Below are 7107 nucleotides of genomic sequence, written 5' to 3'. Positions count from 1 at the left end.
ATTCGAATCAGGAACTGGGAGATCCTAGCTAATCCTGAAACAAAAGTGGGAAGGAATATGGTCCAGGAGTTCTATGCTAATATGTGGCATACAGACAGGCAAAGACTATTTGGATCTGCTATCTATGACTATCGGACCTTGGTCAGAGGAAAGATTGTTCATACCCACCCTGACAAGATCAGGGAGATCTTAAAGCTACCTCAGCTAAAAGATGATCCAGACTCCTTCAATAGGAGAATGATGAGAACAGACAAGGGCCTGGATAAGATTCTAGAGGATATATGCATCCCTGGAGCCAGGTGGACCACCAGCACGAAGGGTGTCCCAATTCAACTCAAAAGAGAAGATCTCAAACCAGTCGCCAGAGGATGGCTGGACTTCATTGGGCATTCTCTGCTGCCCACTAGCAACCGTTCAGAAGTCACTATTAGAAGAGCAGTGATGATCCATTGCATCATGATGGGAAAAGAAGTGGAAGTTCAGCAACTGATTTCAACTGAATTCTACAAAATTGCAAACAAAAATTCCAAAGATGCCAGGTTGGCTTATCCAAGCTTGATTTCTATGCTCTGCAAGGACGCTGGAGTAAGGATGGGAATAACTGAATATATCTCAGTTGAGAGGCCAATCACCAAAGCATTAATTGAAAAACAACAAGCACAGGATGACCCCATCAAGAAGAGAACACAGGAAATTCTCCCAGAAATCCCTCAATCTGAATACTGGGAGTATCTTGAAACATCTATCACCAAAATGCAAGAAGCTATGGAACAAATACAGAAAGAACAGAAGGAACAAAGTAGCATTCTTTGCTATTTGCTTAAAGAACAGGAGGAGCAAGGGCGTGATTTAAGGGAATTGAAGCGCCAGAAATTATCTCTTGAAGGACCAAGCACCCCGCAGATTAGAGGAACATCCACTTCCCAGAACAAAGGTTGTTAAATTCAAATCTTAGCCTTAACTCTGTGATAACAGTTTTTATTTTAGTTTTACCTTAGGAGTCATATAGTAGTAATTAGTATCTATATTTTTGATTTTATCCCCAATTAAGCTATAATTTAATTTTATCATCATCATTAAACATGAATAAAATAGAAGAATTTCTTTAGAATAAGAGGCAATATTTTTTTTCGAGTTTTTAATAAGATAAATTCTAATTATTTATGTGTGGTGGCAATGTTCTCTATCTTCTGAATGAATGCTTGAACAGTGCATATGTATTTTGAATTTGATGTTTAAGACTGTTAAATATGTTGGCTCTTGAAAGAATGATGAACATGAGACATGTTATTGATAATCTGAAAAATCATAAAAATGATTCTTGAAGCAAGAAAAAGCAGTGAATACAAAAGCTTGCAAAAAAAAAAAAAAGCAAGCAGAAAAAGCCAATATCCCTTAAAACCAAAAGGCAAGGGTAATAAAAAGGACCCCAAGGCTTTGAGCATCAGTGGATAGGAGGGCCTAAAGGAATAAAATCCTGGTCTAAGCGGCTAAACCAAGCTGTCCCTAACCATGTACTTGTGGCGTGAAGGTGTCAAGTGAAAACTTGAGACTGAGCGGTTAAAGTCAAGGTCCAAAGCAAAAAAGAAGAGTGTGCTTAAGAACCCTGGACACCTCTAATTGGGGACTCTAGCAAAGCTGAGTCACAATCTGAAAAGGTTCACCCAATTATGTGTCTGTGGCATTTATGTATCCAGTGGTAATACTGGAAAACAAAGTGCTTAGGGCCACGACCAAGACTCATAAAGTAGCTGTGTTCAAGAATCAACATACTGAACTAGGAGAATCAATATCACTATCTGAATTCTGAGTTCCTATAGATGTCAATCACTCTGAACTTCAATGGATAAAGTGAGATGCCAAAACTGTTCATAAGCAAAAAGCTACTAGTCCCGCTCATCTAATTAGAATCTGGGCTTCACTCAAAAACTCTGATATATTATTGCTTCTTAAATTATTTGTATTCTATTTTGTTTATCTAGTTGCTTGAGGACAAGCAACAGTTTAAGTTTGGTGTTGTGATGAGCGGATATTTTATACGCTTTTTGGGGTTAATTTCATATAGTTTTTAGTGTGTTTTAGTTAGTTTTTAGTTTATTTTCAGTAGTTTCTAGGCAAAATTCATATTTCTGGACTTTACTATGGGTTTGTGTGTTTTTCTGTGATTTCAGCTATTTTCTGGCTGAAATTGAGGGAGCTGAGCAAAAATCTGATTCAGGCTGAAAAAGGACTGCTGATGCTGTTGGATTCTGACCTCCCTTCACTCAAAGTGGATTTTCTGGAGCTACAGACCTCCAAATGGCGCGCTTCCAATTGCGTTGGAAAGTAGACATCTAGGGCTTTCTAGAAATATATAATAGTCCATACTTTGCTCAAGGATAAATGACTTTAATTGGCGTTCAACGCCAGTTCCATGTTGCTGTCTGGCGTCCAGCGCCAGAAACAAGTTACAAGTTGAAGTTCAACGCCAGAAAAGGATCCAAAGCTGGCGTTGAATGCCCAAAACAGCCCTATGCACGTGATTAGCTTAAGTTTCAGCCCCATCACACACCAAGTGGGCCCCAGAAGTGGATTTCTGCACCATCTATCATAGTTTACTCATTTTCTGTAAACCTAGGTTACTAGTTGAGTATTTAAACAAATTTTAGAGATTTATTTCGGATCTCATGACATTTTAGATCTGAACTTTGTACCTTTTGATGGCATGAGTCTCTAAACTCCATTGTTGGGGGTGAGGAGCTCTGTTGTGCCTCGATGAATTAATGCCAGTATTTCTGTTTTCTATTCAATCACGCTTGTTCCTATCTAAGATGTTCATTTGCGCCTCATTATGATGAATGTGATGATCTGTGACACTCATCACCATTCTCAACCTATGAACATGTGCCTGACAACCACCTCCGTTCTACATTTGATCGAATGAGTATCTCTTAGATTCCTTAATCGGAATCTCCGTGGTATAAGCTAGAATCCATTGGCAGCATCCTTGACAATCCGGAAAGTCTAAACCTTGTCTGTGGTATTCCTAGTAGGATTTTGGGATTGGATGACTGTGACGAGCTTCAAACTCGCGAGTGCTGGGCGTAGTGACAGACGCAAAAGGATAGTGAATCCTATTCCGGTATGATCGAGAACCTACAGATGATTAGCCGTGCGGTGACAGCGCACCTGGACCATTTTCACTGAAAGGAAGGATGGTAGCCATTGACAACGGTGATCCTCTAACACACAGCTTGCCATATGAGGGATGTGCGTGCGTGAAGAAGAAGATAGGGAGAAAGCAGAGATTCAAAAGGCAAAGCATCTCCAAAACTCCAACATATTCTCATTTACTGCATAACAAGTAACCCTTAATTCATGCTCTCTTGTTCATTTGCAAGTCAATTGATAACCACTAATTAATATCCTTACTAAGAGTTGCAAGATAACCATAGTTTGCTTCAAGCCAACAATCTCCGTGGGATCGACCCTTACTCACGTAAGGTATTACTTGGACGACCCAGTGCACTTGCTGGTTAGTGGTACGAGTTGTAAAAAGTATAATTTACAATTCGTGCACCAAGTTTTTGACAGGCGGGAATACTCACCACTATACTACAACGAAGTATATTAAGGCTAAGAGAACAACTGATCATGCCATAACTTTAGAATATTGTTTTAGGATGCCGACTTGTTGGATGGGTTTTGTTAGAACTTCCCAACCTCTTCTTTGGATTTCATGTCGAATCTCCGGATACCCATTCTTCTTGAGCTTGAAAGGGACCTCAGGGATCACCTTCTTCTTGGCCACAACATCATAGAAGTGGTCTTGATGAGCTTTGGAGATGAATCTTTCCATCTCCCATGACTCGGAGGTGGAAGCTTTTGTCTTCCCTTTCCCTTTTCTAGAGGATTCTCCAGTCTTAGGTGCCATCAATGGTAATGGAAAAACAAAAAGCTTATGTTTTTACCACACCAAACTTAGAATATTGCTCGCCTTCGAGCAAGAGAAGAAAGAAAAGATGAAGAAGAAGAAGAAAATATGGAGAAGAGGGGGAGAGGTGTATTCGGCCAAGAAGAGAAGAGAGGGTTGTGTTGTGTGAAAATGAGGAAGAATGGAGGGCTTTATATAGGGAAGAGAGGGGGGATAAGGTTTCGGCCATATAGGGTGGGTTTGGGTGGGAAATTGATTTTGAATTTTGAAGGTAGGTTTATGGGGAAGAGTGGATGGATGTGAGTGGTGATAGGGAAGAGAGATTGAGGTGATTGGTGAAGAGTTTTGGGGAAGAGTGTTTATGGGATTGTGTGAAAGAGGGGTGAGAAGAAGTGAGTGGAGGTAGGTGGGGATCCTGTGGGGTCCACAGATCTTGAGGTGATCAAGGATTTACACCCTTGCACCAAATTAGGCATGCAAAATGCCCTTGCACACAACTCTGGGCGTTCAGCGCCAAATTGGTGCTTGTTCTGGGCGTTGAACACCCATTTGTTGCCTATTTCTGGCGTTGAACGCCAGAACCATGCTTGTTCTGGGCGTTCAGCGCCAGCTCTTCTCCAGGGTGCAATTCTGGCGTTCAAATGCCCAGATGCTGCCCATTTTGGGCGTTCAGCACCAGAACCATGCTCTGTTCTGGCGTTGAACGCCAGCCAGATGCTTCTTACTGGCGTTTAAACGCCAGTAAGGTCTTCCTCCAGGGTGTGATTTTTCTTCTGCTACTTTTGATTCCGTTTTCAATTTTTTTTTATTTATTTTGTGACTCCACATGATCATGAACCTAATAAAACATGAAAGAACAAGAAAAATAAAATTAGATAAAAATTGGGTTGCCTTCCAACAAGCGCTTCTTTAATGTGAATAGCTTGACAGTGGGCTCTCATGGAGCTTCACAGATGTTCAGAGCATTGTTGAGACTTCCCAACACCAAACTTAGAGTTTGACTGTGGGGGCTCTGGTTGACTCTGTTTTGAGAGAAGCTTACTGTGCCTCTTTTCCATGTTTACAGAAGGGTAACCTTGAGTTGTAAACACAAGGGAGTCCCCATTCAATTGAAGGAGTAATTCACTTCTGTCAACATCAATCACAGCTCTTGCTGTGGCTAGGAAGGGTCTTCCAAGGATGATGAATTCATCCTCATTCTTCCCAGTATCTAGGACTATGAAATCAGCAGGAATGTAAAGGCCTTCAACCTTTACTAACACGTCCTCTACTTGTCCATAAGCCTGTTTTCTTGAATTGTCTGCCATCTCTAATGAGATTTTAGCAGCTTGCACCCCATAGATTCCCAGTTTCTTTATTACAGAGAGGGGCATAAGGTTTATCCCTGAACCAAGGTCACACAGAGCCTTTTCAAAGATCATGTTGCCTACGGTACAAGGTATTACGAACTTTCCAGGATCCTGTTTCTTCTGAGGTAATGTCAGTTGATCCAGATCACTTAGTTCATTGGTGAACAAGGGAGGTTCATCTTCCCAAGTCTCAATACCAAATAATTTGGCATTCAGCTTCATGATTACACCAAGGTACTTGGTGACTTGCTCCTCAGTAACATCCTCATTCTCTTCAGAAGAGGAATACTCATCAGAGCTCATGAATGGCATAAGAAGGTTTAATGGAATCTCTATGGTCTCTGAATGAGCCTCAAATTCCTTTGGTTCCTCAGAGGGAAACTCCTTATTGATCACTGGACGTCCCAGGAGGTCTTCCTCCTTGGGATTCACGTCCTCTCCTTCCCTTACAGGTTCGGCCATGGTGATCAATTCAATGGCCTTGCACTTTCCTTTTGGATTTTCTTCTGTATTGCTTGGGAGAGTACTAGGAGGGATTTCAGTGATCCTTTTACTCAGCTGGCCCACTTGTGCTTCCAAGTTTCTAATGGAAGACCTTGTTTCATTCATGAAACTCACAGTGGCCTTAGATAGATCAGAGACTAAGTTTGCTAAATTAGAGGTATTTTGTTCAGAGTTCTCTGTCTGTTGTTGAGTGGATGATGGAAAAGGTTCACTATTGTTAAACCTATTTCTTCTACCATTATTAAAGCCTTGTTGAGGCTTTTGTTGATCCTTCCATGAGAGATTTGGGTGATTTCTCCATGATAGGTTATATGTGTTTCCATAAGGTTCACCCATGTAATTCACCTCTGCTATTGCAGGGATTTCAGGATCATAAGCTTCTTCTTCAGAAGATGCCTCTTGAGTACTGTTGGATGCAGCTTGCATTCCATTCAGACTCTGAGAAATCATATTGACTTTCTGAGTCAATATTTTATTCTGAGCCAATATAGCATTCAGAGTATCAATTTCAAGAACTCCCTTTTTCATAGGCGTCCCATTATTCACAGGATTCCTTTCAGAAGTGTACATGAACTGGTTATTAGCAACCATGTCAATGAGTTCTTGAGCTTCTGCAGGCGTTTTCTTTAGGTGAATGGATCCACCTGCAGAAGTATCCAATGACATCTTAGTTAATTCAGACAGACCATCATAGAATATATCCAGGATGGTCCATTCTGAAAGCATGTCAGAAGGACACTTTTTGGTCAGTCCTTTGTATCTCTCCCAAGCTTCATAGAGGGATTCACCTTCTTTCTGTCTGAAGATCTGAACATCCACTCTAAGCTTACTCAGCTTTTGAGGAGGAAAGAACTTGGCTAAGAAAGCCTTGACCAGCTTATCCCAAGAGTTCAGGCTATCCTTAGGTTGGGAGTCCAACCATACTCTAGCTCTGTCTCTTACAGCAAAAGGGAAAAGCATGAGCCTGTAGACTTCAGGATCTACTCCATTAGTCTTAACAGTATCACATATCTGCAAGAATTCAGTTAAGAACTGAAATGGATCTTCAGATGGAAGTCCATAAAACTTGCAGTTCTGCTGCATCAGAGAAACTAATTGAGGTTTCAGCTCAAAATTGTTTGCTCCAATGGCAGGAATGGAGATGCTTCTTCCATGTAAATTGGAATTAGGTGCAGTAAAGTCACCAAGCATTCTCCTTGCATTATTGTTGTTGGGTTCGGCTGCCATCTCCTTTTTTTGTTCGAAAATTTCTGAAAGGTTGTCTCTGGACTGTTGTATTTTAGCTTCTCTTAGTTTTCTTTTTAGAGTCCTTTCAAGTTTTGGATCTGCTTCAACAAGAGT

General features: G+C 40.9%; 1 non-coding gene across 1 annotated transcript; it reads left to right on the top strand.

The window, feature by feature from the left end:
• Nucleotides 1-6486: 6486 nt before the first annotated feature.
• On the top strand, nt 6487-6594 carry LOC148555459 (small nucleolar RNA R71). The gene has a single exon (XR_015886626.1). It is a non-coding gene; the product is annotated as a small nucleolar RNA R71 (small nucleolar RNA).
• Nucleotides 6595-7107: the final 513 nt, after the last annotated feature.

Source organism: Arachis ipaensis, chromosome B6 (genome assembly GCF_059453495.1).
Source record: "Arachis ipaensis isolate K30076 ecotype BB chromosome B6, ASM5945349v1, whole genome shotgun sequence".
Taxonomy (NCBI): Eukaryota; Viridiplantae; Streptophyta; class Magnoliopsida; order Fabales; family Fabaceae; genus Arachis; species Arachis ipaensis.
This window is presented reverse-complemented; position numbering and strand designations above follow the sequence as displayed.